Source organism: Sciurus carolinensis, chromosome 11 (genome assembly GCF_902686445.1).
Source record: "Sciurus carolinensis chromosome 11, mSciCar1.2, whole genome shotgun sequence".
NCBI lineage: Eukaryota > Metazoa > Chordata > Mammalia > Rodentia > Sciuridae > Sciurus > Sciurus carolinensis.
In genome coordinates, this window is record NC_062223.1 from 127876339 (window position 1) to 127889799 (window position 13461).

A 13461-nucleotide genomic window follows, 5' to 3' on the forward strand; every position below is an offset into this window, starting at 1 on the left:
TCAAGGTTGGAATGTAGATGCCAAAATTACTAAAAAAACCAATTGTTTGCTAATACAAGAATTAAATATACTGAGTACGTAAAAGTACTTCAGGGGTCATTTAACCCGCCCTTTCATTTCACTGTGAAACTGTGAAGGCCCAGAGAGGTCTTGGCTCAATCAATTTTAGATGGATTTTTAGAAGGAGTGAGAACTGAGCATCACACTTTCTGACTTCCTCACTCAAAGCACATTTCCAAACCTTGCTGGGCATAAAAATCTACTTTGGAATTTTGGGAATCCCTAAGAAAATTCACTGTCAGTTCGTCCTAGCACAACAAGTTGGATACCATGGCTCTGGTCTACTCCAGATGTCTGTGCCAGGAAAGAAAATATGATGACTTTGTTCTACCCATCCCTTCATTTATGGTGATTGATTAATCAGGTTTAGTTTCCACTCCTTACAGGGTGGATTGCTGGCCAGTGATGAGGAAAAATGACAAACACAAAATACCAAATTTTAACCTTTTTTTTTTTTTTTGGTCTGGTTCTTTCTACTTTTCCACTCTACTCCGTATTTCTCCAAAACACTTACCATCTATATCATGCTATATATTTACTTACTGATTTGGGTTTAGAATGGATCCCCTACCCAATGTGCCCTCTGGTCACAGTGAACCCCACCTTCTAAATATTTAATACTTTTAAATAATATTCCAAATGAAAAAAAGTACATATTTAATATTTAAAAATGATACAAACTTCATCATAAGCCAGAAAAACACTAAAATGCATAAAAATAAGTTTGATTTTTATGGGATGATGTATTTAAAACAACCCATGCACTGAATGGGTCAAAAACCAAAATCACTGAACCAGGTCTCAGTGGTAAGAGAGCAAAGGCCTAGCCCAGAGTTTACACGGACACCTGTCGCTGAAGTGGTGGTCTCCTGACTCAGGCACTGGCACCTGCTATTCCAGTCATTTCACAGAAGAGAAGACAAATGAAGATTAGATCATTACTGATGAAAGGTGGCTAAGGGACCAACAGGACAAGGAGGGGAAGAGTAAGTATCCAGAGAAGGTATAGGGAAAACTTTTCCTTACACAAAATGAACTTCCATGGAGAAAAGAACAGCCAAACAAAACCAATTATTTCAGTAAGAAATTTACTTCAGAAAACATGAATGGAATGGAAAAATTTAAGAGGACATTGAAATCTTTAGGATACTTTAAAAGAAAAACAGGGGGGTAATCTATAAAAAATAAGAATATGGAACAAAACAGGTGAGCACTAAAAATAGATATAAAACTAATGTGAAATCTTAAAAATGAAAAATATATTAATTAAAATAAAAACTCAGTAGAGGGAATGAAATCTAAACTGGACACAGTATGAAAAGAGAATTAGTGAATTAAAAGAATGGAGTATTTAGAAAATAATACTGGGATAACTGGCTATGTATATACATAATATATATTTTATGCATATATTGTACATAATATAGATGTGTAAATTATCAACCACTTTGGAAAGCAGTATGGAGAGTCCTCAAAAGACTAGGAATGGAAATACTATATGGCCCATCTATTCAACTCCTTGGTATTTATCTCAAAGAACTAACATCAGCAAACTATATGATACATGCATCCAATATTATAGAAGCACAATTCACAGTAGCCAAGTTATGGAAACAGCTGAGGTGTCTGTCACAAGTGGACAAAGAAAATGTGGTATATGTACACAATGGAACTTTACTCAGCCATAAAGAAGAAAGAAATTATGTCATTTGCTGGTAACTGAATGAACTAGAGAACATCACACTAAGTGAAATAAACCAGACTCAGAAAGTTAAGGGTCAAATGTTGCGTCTCATATGTGTAAGCTAGAGAGAGAGAAAATAAAGGAATTGAAAAAAAGGGGAGCTTATGAAAATAGAAGGGAGACCAATGAGCAGAGGAAAGGGATTGAGGGGGAGGGAAAGGGTGCAAGGATGTACTAGGGAAAGAAATGTACCAATGTATGCTGTTTCCATGTACAATTATACCACAATGAATTCAACCCTCATATACAATTATAATGCACTAATTTATAATACTTATTATAGAAAACTGATCAGTAGAATAGAGCAAGTAGGTCAGTGGGATTTGGGAGGGGAGGAAATGGGAATGTACTAGGGAATGAGATTGATCAATTTGTTATGTGTATGTACAAATATGGAATGATGAAGTCCACTATTATGTATAATTATAGTGCACCAATAAAAAAATTAGGACAAGAATAGGTCAATACTTCTTAATTTTACATGGAATATGTAATAGTTCAGAATTTTAACTCATGACAACACTTTATCTCCTAAAAAATTTTCAGACTTATAAACAGTTGAGTTCAATTGATGAATTACTAAGATTGAAAGGCAGACCAATATTCTAGAAACATAAAGATATTTGTTTTCATAACTCTGAGTTGCTAAGAGGTTATACATATAAAATATCCCATTCCTTGAACATCCATTTAATCCTGAGACAAAGATTTAAGTGTATATATAACAGAAAATTTTGCTTTTGTAGTTAAAAATATTTCTTTGATGTATGCATCATACATTCTTTCATGTTAGGAATGATAATTTTGTTCTTGTAAAAATGGTTCATGCTTACTGTAAAAAATAAAATACACAAAAATGCAGTATATAAAAATTGAAGCTGGAAGAACTGGCTATCCATATATACAATATATTTTTGTGCATATATTGTATGTGTAAATTGATTTATATAGCTATCACATATTATAAATAAATTAAATTTTAATGGAAAAATGGAAAACTATTAAGAGAAAATATAGGTGCATATCTTTTAGATTTCCAAGTAGGGAATGATTTATTATACAAGACACAAAATGTCAGAGTTATAAAGAAAAGACTGATAAACCTGGACATTTTATACTTAAAACTTATGAATGAATAAGGGTATATCAACAAAATTAAAGGTGACTGATAGGAAATAAGTTCAGTGTGTATAATTCTAGTATATAGTCAAAATATAAAGAGATATATAAATAATAAAGAAAAATATTAAAGAATGTAATATTAAGTGGACAATGTATCTCCATGTGTCATTCATGGGAAAAAATGAAATTGAAAACTGAATTGCAAAACACATTTGAAAATATGTTCAAATATGCAAATAATCAGAGATATTTAAAGACCAAGATACACTTGCACGTGTACCAAGATAGTCAAAAGAATCAATATTTAGAAAGAAGGCAGGGAAATAAAAATGATATTGAGAGTGTGAATAGTGGAAGCATGGTGAAAATCAATGGCAATAACACAGAATAACTGACCTCTTTGATCTAGCCATCCAAGGTGAGGATGTGTGTACACGTGTGTTTGCTCTAGAAAAACTCTGTGCACACTCACAGAGTAATATATAATGATATGAAGGCTGTCAAATACTACATTACTGTGGTAAAAAGTGGAAATGATACAAATGTCCAGTGAAGTGGATATAGATACACAGACAGATATGCAGACGGACAGACAGATTGTGGTATATTGATATAATGAAATATATTGTGATTAAAAAGGAGTAAACTATATATGTATTATCATGAATCTATTTTGAAAATATAATATTGAATGAAAAAGCAAATCTAGAAACTTTATATGCACTTAATTTAAGTAATACAAGTCAGGGAATTATATAGCTTTACCAACATATATAAACTTAACACATATATTTCAGATATACAGGTATATATTTTAAGAGTAAATAGTTAGATTGGATACACACCAAATTCTTGTCAATGGCTAACTCTAGAAGGGAAGGGAATGCAATTAGGAGAGCATCATAGTTCTCATCTTTTTTTCTATAAGATTTTTTCCTTTAGATGAGTTTGGAAAAAATACATTGCTTTTCCATCTCAATGATGAATAAGTGAGCATTTATTAATTAACACTTGTTTTCTTTTAGTTAAGAAAAAAATGAAAAAATCCAAGGAGTTTAGTGGGGACTACAGGGTTTCCAGACCTAGAAAATTTAAGAACTTTAAGAGACACCATATGTACAAGCAGAACAGTTAACATATTGGGAACAAGAATAGGGATAACAAAGAGGGGATTCCATCAACATAAATTCTTTTGAACATTAGAAAAGCTGTCTGTCACTGACTTGTTTTCTTTGGCCCCAAGGGCTCTAACTAAAACCCACATATGGAGGTTAAAGGAAGGAGATTAGCCTCAAATTAAGAATGAAGCCTCTAACAATTATGACTTTTGAAAAATTATTTGTCATCCCCAGGAGATAGTATACTCCTATCACTGGAGTTAGTTAAGTCTAGTGTGGCTAACACTTGTACAAATATGGCTTGTAGAGTTACCTCCCATACCATAGGTGGAGGTTGGTTTATGGTAAGGATGGCAATAAAGGGTAATACTGTTGACTCTAATAATGAAGCATTTTGCTAAGCATTCAGTCACTACCTCATTTACTCCTTAAAATAATAGTGGAAATTGGTATCATTTTATTGTCCCCAATTACAGATTACATGATTGATAAGGATTTAGTTTCAGACTGTTCTGACTCCAAGGCAACACTTCATTAAGATTCTTACTACCATTAGCACATCCAGATTTATAAAATAAGAAATTGATTTCTACTTGTAATATTTAAGGCACACCTGGGATAAACAGTTTGAAGATGTTTGGATCTATCCAGAGTCCCTGGAGGCAAAAGTGTACTTAAACTCAAAAGTGCCAGTTGAATGATACCACTTCATTTCCTTAAGACTAGGCTGTGTGTGTGTGTGTGTGTGTGTGTGTGTGTGTGTGTGTGTTTGGGTTTTGTAGTTGTTGTTGTTTAGTTTTGGTTTTGTTTTTTAACCAGGTATTAAACCCAGGGAACCAGGGAAGCTTAACCACTGAGAGACATCCCCAGCCTGTTTTTATTTTAATTTTAATTTTACTTTTTAAAATTTGAGACAGTGTCTCACTAAGTTGCTGAGGGCCTTGCTAAGTTCTGAGGCTGGCTTTGAATTTGGCGATCCTCCTGCCTCAGCCTCCTGAACCGCTGGGATTATAGGTGTGCACCACCGAGACCCACCTCTTATGTCTAGTTAATGCTATTAATGTGACTGACTCTCAAATAAGAAAGTGAAAAATGATGGAGGGGTATATGCAAAACAAGTGATGAATTACAAAGACCAGCATTTGAGACTTCCAATATCTGTGAATGTGATTCACCAATTAATGACCCAATGACCCTAATGCAAATTTTCAATGTCCCCAACTCTAGTCCTTATCACTTGCAAAATCTGTCATCTATTCTAGCCTCAACCCAACCCTTCCCACACAGCTAACTGCCTGGCATTCATCTTATCTATCATTGGAGAGGAGAGAGGTAGATGAGTCAAATAAGCCAGAACTTTAAACTGTGGTATGAAAGAAGTGTGGGTGTTTGCAAAACCATGTTTTGCTCACTCTCCCAGACTGGGGGACTTCTTGGGGATGATATGCGATTTGTCCACTTAACCCTATGTGTATGCTGATTAAGAAGGGCACAAATCTGCATTGAGAACAACCACAGAAACGAAAAGTTGTACCCCATTTGTGTACAATGAATCAAAATGCAGTCTGTAAAAATAAAAAAAAAAATAATAGTAATAAAATTTTTTAAAAAGAAGGGCACTTGCCTAAGGACTATGAGTCAAAGCCAAAGAAATGAATCATAAGGGAATTAACCCCATTTAAGAAAGTATCTATCTCTGGACCCTATTGAATACTCATATCCCTCAGAGAGAACTTAGAGAGAACTGGCTCAAAGTACAAGGTCAAGGGTTAGACCCCAAACTAAAAGTGAAGTGTTTTGTAGAATAAGAGATAAAATGATGGGAAGATGAAATGGCACAATGGTGTGTGTTCAGTGGGGAACCTCTCATTAGTGTTCTGAGGAGTCCACTGGAGGACAAGATAGGACAAAGAACACCATCTCAAGTTAACCAGGAAGAAGGTCCATCTAGCACTGTGCTTCCCTTCTCCTCATCTTCCCCATGTCCACAAAGACCAAGAGACTGAGAATGTCAGAGATCATTCAAATGAAGCCTTAAATTCCCCAAATCTATGTATTTTGTGAGAGCTAAGTATAGATATACATGTGCATGGAAATATAAATGGGATGGGCATTACATCCTTCAATTTTATTTCAGAGAAGGATATTTCCAGACACCCAAAGAGACCACTTAACCAGAATCCAGGAAGGGAGTCATGCAGAGTTTAAGGCCATCTGCATCTTTGTCCTTTTTCTGCCTGGGACCATGTTTGCTACTGTAATTTTCTGAAGAGGCCATTCAGCAGAGATTTATGATGAGCAGAGAGAGTCACCAGGGCAGAGGGGAGCAAGGGGACTTTATATATCGGGACTGGAGAGATGAAAGGAGAGAAGAACTCCTGGCAAGAGCTTAAATTGCCAAGCCTGGAAAAGGATCATACTCTAATTAATGAGCATTAGAGAATCATGAATGCAAATTCTTATTTGAATTTAGTCCCATGTCTTCCATGCAACTCATCTCTGAAGTCAGGGCCCCAATAAGTGTCATTCGAAACCAGCATCGTGGTATTTGCATACAGAAGGAAAGTTCTGAGGCCAGACACATACTTGTGGCTACCTGAAAAAATTTTAACTTAACAAGTCTGAAATCCCATTGGAAAAGCTTCTATGTAGATTTCAACCAATACACAGCCTGTATATTCAGTCTGTGAAGGGAGAATATTGAGGTTGGAGGAGCATTCGAAGATACTTTTAGGCACTTGTCTCTTAGAACAACTTAAACCTCTTGAGTCTTGATTTTCTCATCTTCAAAACAAACAGTAGTACCTGTTCTATCCATCTTAGTAAGATGGTTATAAGAACCAAATAAGGCAATTGTCTTAGTCTGCTCTAGCTGCTATAACAAAATCTCATAGACTGAGTGGCTTAGACAAATACTTTTATTTCCCATAATCCTGGAGGATCCAGGATTGTAAAATCCAAGACTAAGGTACCAGAGATTGTGTTCCTGATGAGTGAACTCTTGCTGAATTTCAGATGATTATCTTCTTGCTGTGTCTTTAAGTGGCAGAGAGAGAGAGAGAGAGAGAGAGAGAGCATGTGCATTTTTCAATTCCTTGTTCTTCTTGTAAGAGCACTAATTCCATCATGCAGCTCCATTCTCCAGACCTTACCTAAACCTAATTGTCTACCAACTGCCCAACCTCCAAATCCCAACATCTTGGCAACCAGGAGTTCAACACATGAATTTGGGAGGGGCACAAACATTCATTCTGTGGCTGTAATAAAATGAATGTTTTACAGATTACATAGAACTCTGTAAATTCGTACAATATCATTATGGTCATTTTACACACACACACACACACACACACACACACACACGTTAAAGCCTTCCACAATATTCTGTTTGTTTTTTTCTTTTTTCTTTAAGGATCTTGGAATTATAAGGATATTTCCAAATGTGTTCTGTAACCCCTGTCCTCACCCCTGCTTTACATAAGAGGAAACAGATCAGACCAGGTATAAATTTCACACATTAATTAATCTCTCAAAGGCTCAGTTTCTTCATTTGTAAAACAGATTATAATGATAATAATGCCTACTTCATCAAAGTTGTAATGAAGTTTAAATCAGATAAAGTGTGTTACATGCATACATTAGTTCATATTAACACAGAGTAAGAGCTTGATAAATATTGTTACTCTTAAATGCTACTGAATGTTAAATGTTTCTGTCATGTTTTGTTATTATTATTAATCACGGAATTGGGATATGCACCCAAGTCTCTGACATCTGGTGTTCTTCACAAAGAGAGAGTGTTCCAGTCCTGCAAAGTCAATTAAGTATAAGCACAGTTTCTTTATTAATGATAAATCTTATTAGTTTTTTCCAGCTCTGTTTGTTGCATCTAAACAATAAAGTTGAGTGCCAGGGAAAACCAGTCCCTACAGGTATCCATCAGGAGGCAGAACAGGACCCAGACTTTAATGCTCAGTAGTTTTCAGCTGAGTCTTTTTGCTAGCAGTACACCTGTACTTTTGGAAAATCGAAAGGAATATAAAGTTTGGTTTGATCATAGGTGAAACTTCTTGTTTTAAACCATAACAGGATCCACTCTTCTGCAGATAACTTGACCATGAAAGGAGGCTTTTCTTACTTGTTATTTACTTTCCGTACTACATCTGTTTCTTAGTATTTGGAATTGCTACTTTACTTTCTTAAAACAACAAACCAAAGCACAAATGCCCCACCAGAGCTGGCAGGATTAGTAGTCAGTGTTCAAGTACCTAGTTCTCTGGCAGAGGGAGGCAGGGTGTTTGTTTCATATCCAGGCTCCTGGCTTAAGTAGGAAAAAAGTTAATGGATTAGCCCTGATGGATGAATGATGCTCTCAGCAGGCACGGGCTCCAAGCCAGAAGTCAGTCCGATGTACAGACAGCAACCATGTCTGGGGGTACGGGACGGACTGATAATCGGACCGGAAACCCATCAGAGACACCCACCTCCTTACCTCTGGGCCCCATCAAAATTACCTGCCAAAGAGACTCTGCTCCAGACCAGCACCTTGTCAGCCTGTTTTGTAATAGAAAACAGCTGCTCTTGGGAGGTGGAGGTGGGAGGAGTGAAAGAACAGGGGGAAAGCACCATTCATAACTTTTCTGGTTGTGCAGAACTGAAAGTTGTAATCACAGGGCAAGAAGGAACGGGAAATTCTAGGGCCCCTGTGGGAATGAAGTTACCCTCCTCCAAGGAGACTGATAGGAAATCAAAGCTACTGAGTTTAAATCACAGATGACTGTTGATCCTCAATAGTGGATGTAGAATAGGATCTGAACTCTGTTTTACAGGATCCCAGGCATGGCAGGAGCAATGTGGTACTGAGTTTTGATCAGGAAATTTGGTGGAGGCAGAAGGAGGGGTCTACATTGTTACTCCCTTATCTTTTTTCCTGTTCTCTAGTGCCTAGAAAGTGTCGACCACTTGGCACAAGCTCAATAAATACACGTTGAATAAATGATTCATGAAATTCATGACCTGCATTTTCTAGAGCGAGACAAAGTGGATATTTAAGCTTAACAGATCAGGATTTGATTCCGTATTCTGTCACTTAGCTAGTTCTGCTGTCTTAGGAAATTTTTTTAATATATCCAAACCTTAGTTCACCTATCTAGAAAGGGATGGTTGAACAACTACCTTATATAATTTCACAGATTCAATTACATGTGATGTTTTCTTAAGTATATGGCGTAAAATGGAGGCTCAGTCAATGACTAAAGGGATTATGGGTTGGGTGGTCATCAGATCACACAATAATGACCTTTAAGGTACATAGATGATCTTCAGATTTAATCAGAAAGGACAGAAATAATACCACGAACACTGATGCTATGATTTGGATAAGTATCCTCAAAGGCCCTTTCTAGAAGGCTTGGTCCCCAGCTTGGAGCTACTGGAAGTTAGTGGAAACTTTAAGATGCAGAGCCTAGCAGAAAGTCTTCAAGTCATTAAAGGTATTCCCTTGAAGGAGATGGTGGAATCCCATTCTTCTTTTTTTCTTTTGCTTCTAGGCCATGAGGTAAGAATTCTTATTCTATCACCATGCTTTCACCAAGAGCTACAGGTCCAATCCATAATGGACTGAAACCTCCAAAACTATGAGCCAAAATAAACCTTTCTACTTGATAAGTTGATTATCTCAGGTATTTGTTATAGTATTGGAACACTAACACAACTAAGAAATGCTTATAACAAAGTGCTTCCTTGCAAACAGTAGCCAGTAGGGATAACCCTACGAAGCTTCAGAGTTGTCCCAGTCATTCATATGTGGAAGGGGTGCCCCCACATCCTTGTGCAAAAAAGTTCTCCAGAAATAGTGGCCCTAAGAGGCCTGGCAAAGCTAGCTAAAATCCGGGAGAAAGATCATCTGAGAAAACAGACACTGGTTATGTGTTTTCTATTAGTGTCATTCTTCCTTTAATTCCTACAAAGGCAATTTAGTTTTCAAATTAGATTTGATTTTCTTTCTTTGAGCAAGAAAATCATCTCTCTGTACAAACATATAATACATATATGCATGCAGATACAGATAAACACAGAGGAAGAAAGTCTTAGAATAGAAAGGAATTTAAGATCATTCAAATCATAGTTCTGAAAATTCAAGTATATATATTGCACTTTTAACAGGAATGGGAAGCTGTGTGTAAGAACAATCATAAAACAAGAAAGAGGCTTGGAAGCTAGAAACATGATGGTCCTGTCAGAACAGGACATTTAATTCCAGATGATGGTTTACTCCCAAGTTAAAATTCTAGGAATCTAACCCTCCTGGTATTGTCTCACACGATGCATCATCTCTCTTTCAGGGCTTCTCAGTCCCCACCTGCAGTTCCATGTGGCTTCCTCAGTGGGGATCTGACATGTCATTTTTCTGATGGGATCTCAGGCTTGAGGTGTTTTGGTGGCCAAGATTGATGAAATTACCAAAGGCATGATTCAGTATTGAGAGACTCACCCAGGGCTTAATGAAAATCCACCTTCTGATGTGAAAAGGAAAACTTAGAAGTGAATCAGTACTTCGTCCAGAAGGCTTTGTATGTATGAAGGACAAAAAGTGAGTAGCACTACTCTGTGTTTGCTTAGGTCCCTCTGGAGCCCATAAAATAACACCCTCAGTTCTGCCTTCCCCTCAAAGCACTGGAATCTGTCTCATCCTCTGGGAGGATCGTGTGGTTTGAAAAAGTTCCCCTCTGTGGTTCTGACCCACAACACCCACCCTGTCCAGGACTGGACAGAGAGAGATGGGTCAAAATTTATATCAAACAGTGGACACAAGGTTTTCCTAGGTCTCATATCACAGACCTTAGGGAAAATCAAGTTTGGAAATATTCAGGGTAGGATGAGAATTTGTGTGAAATATTTTTCATCTACAAAGAAACAACTCTTTCCTCTACTAGTGTCACTTGTTTGTGTCTTTATTATGGTCATCTGGGTATTCATAAGCAATGTTACCCCTTAACATTTCAATCATGACGTGGCTTAAAAATTCTTATACTCCCTTTTAATCTTTGTCATCTCCAAACCTCCTATTTGACAATCACAAAGGAAATAGTACTGCAAACTCTTAGTTCTGTTGTGAGGATTCATTTAATTACGTTAATCAAGTATCTGAAATAATAGGAGTTGTTTGATAAGTAAAAGTTCTGATGTTAGTCGGTGTTTTATCACTTTGACCAAAATAGCTAACAATAACAACATAGAGGAGGAAAAGCTTATTTGGACTCACAGCTTCAGAGATTTCAGTCCATGGTCAGCTGACTCCATCTCTCTAGGACCAAGGTGAGGCAGAACATCATGGCAGAAGGACAAGGTGGAGGAGAGCTGACCAACTCAGGGCAGCAGGGAAACAGGGGGCAGGAGGGAATACATGCAAAGATCCAGGGACAAGCTATAGTCTTCAAGGGAATGCCCTCAAAGACCTACTTCCTCTAGCCATGCCCCACCTACCCATAGTTATCACCCAGTACAGGTTCACAATACATTTCCAATACCCTGGGAAGCATTCTGCAATTTTATTAATGTTGGCATGATTCTTGGATTTGGTTAAAAGAGTTTAGGAAAAATTCACAAAAGTGTTCAGTTTCTTTATTCTCCTATTGGAAATTTTCCATTTTCTTCTCCCTATAGTGAATATGATTGTTAGGAAACAGTCCATTGTGAAACATGTCCCCTTATTATATTTATTTGCAGGGTCTTCAGCTTTAACCAGGATCTGGTCTTGCTTTCTCTATTGAGGCTAATATAGTGCCAGACTGAGTCACTAGCTCCTCTTCCCTTCCTCTAAGGAAAGTAGAAGGGCAACTCTAAGGAAGATTTTTCTTTGTTAGCTTCTCAGTCTCCGATTTCATTCCTACCATAAATAGCATTGGCTATCTGATGTGGAACTGGCAGGGCAGCCAGTGTGCCTCCAATGCACCAATTACTTTAGCTGATTCAGCAAAAACCTTGCCTGTGAATGTGCTTGTGCCTGTGAATGTGCTTATGCCTGTATGTATACAGAGTTCAATGCCTGCGTTTTTGTGTGAGCTGGAAAAAGGCTCCCTCTTGAGTTAATGATAAATGAGATTAAGAACACAATTAATTTCAAAGTTGTACTTCATGTGGGGTTTCTCAAGCTATATGTAGCAGATGATAAGTAATGATGGCTTTTGGAAAATTCACAAGTTTCCAGGGGATCAGGATAATAGTTTTCTCTGATTTAAAAAAAAAAAAAAAAAAAAAAAAAACAGGTGCTAAAGAACATGAAGTCATAGGACAATCAGAAATCCAGACTTTGCACAGTAAGTTATATATGGTAAGAGAATGAATAAAAGAATAAACAAATGACAAGATTTTATGTTTAGAATGGCATCAAAGGCCATCCATGTCTTACGTATAATTTCCATTATGATTGTATTTCTATCATCACTAGAGACTACCATTGATTTCTTCAATTTGGTTTTCTCAACTCTGCTTAAACTCTGGGTCTCTCCTATCAAACCAACCAAGTTGTAAAGTTTGTTCAGGAAGGTGAATGAAAGGTGACACATGCTTCATTATAATAAAAGAAGTTAAATGGATTGAGAGGTATTTGGTATTGTTAGGGGCAGTTATGGTTCGGATAGCTCCCAGAAAAACGCTCCGCAGACTCAGGTCTCACACGAGGAACTTTTATTTTATGCGGACGATTCATATCCGCTGGGGAAAAGGAAAGAAGGAAAAGAAGAACATGGCGCATGGTTTCTCCTCAGATATTAGAATTTCGCGGGCTGGGAGGAACCAATCGTGGAGGAGAATTATTACAGACTGACAGATGGACCAATGACATATTAGAATCGTAATGTGGGAGGCAGGAAGATTACGGCAAAGTAAGCCGGAAATTCCTGTAACGGGAAAGGCAGGCAAAACGCAGATTGACAGGTGGTTGGGAGGCCGATTCCTTACAGGTATCAATATCAAATCAAAGAGCAAAAGGACATTTACATCAATGTGAATGCTAGTATCTATTTGTGAAGTCAGTCTTGAAGATCTCTAAGCCGATTTGAGTTATTTTATGTTCATTAATCAAGGTATCACAGAAGCACATTTATGGCAGAAGTGTTTGGTGTAAATTTTACTTTTAATGAACCAACTTATAATTAAAATAAAATTCTATACCAAAAATCAAATCCAGTAACACAAATATGTATCTTGGGTAGCCAAACATTTTTATCATTTAGAAATGAAACATAGTGTTACAAAAATAATTATAATATTATGGCAATTATGTTTTGGTATTGTAATGCTCTGCTACCAGCAGAATTTGGACAGATTTCAGCACACTACATTATATTTCATTATAGTTCATTACATTTAAAAACAAAACAACTAGCCATACCATTTTTCTTATATCAACGTTCA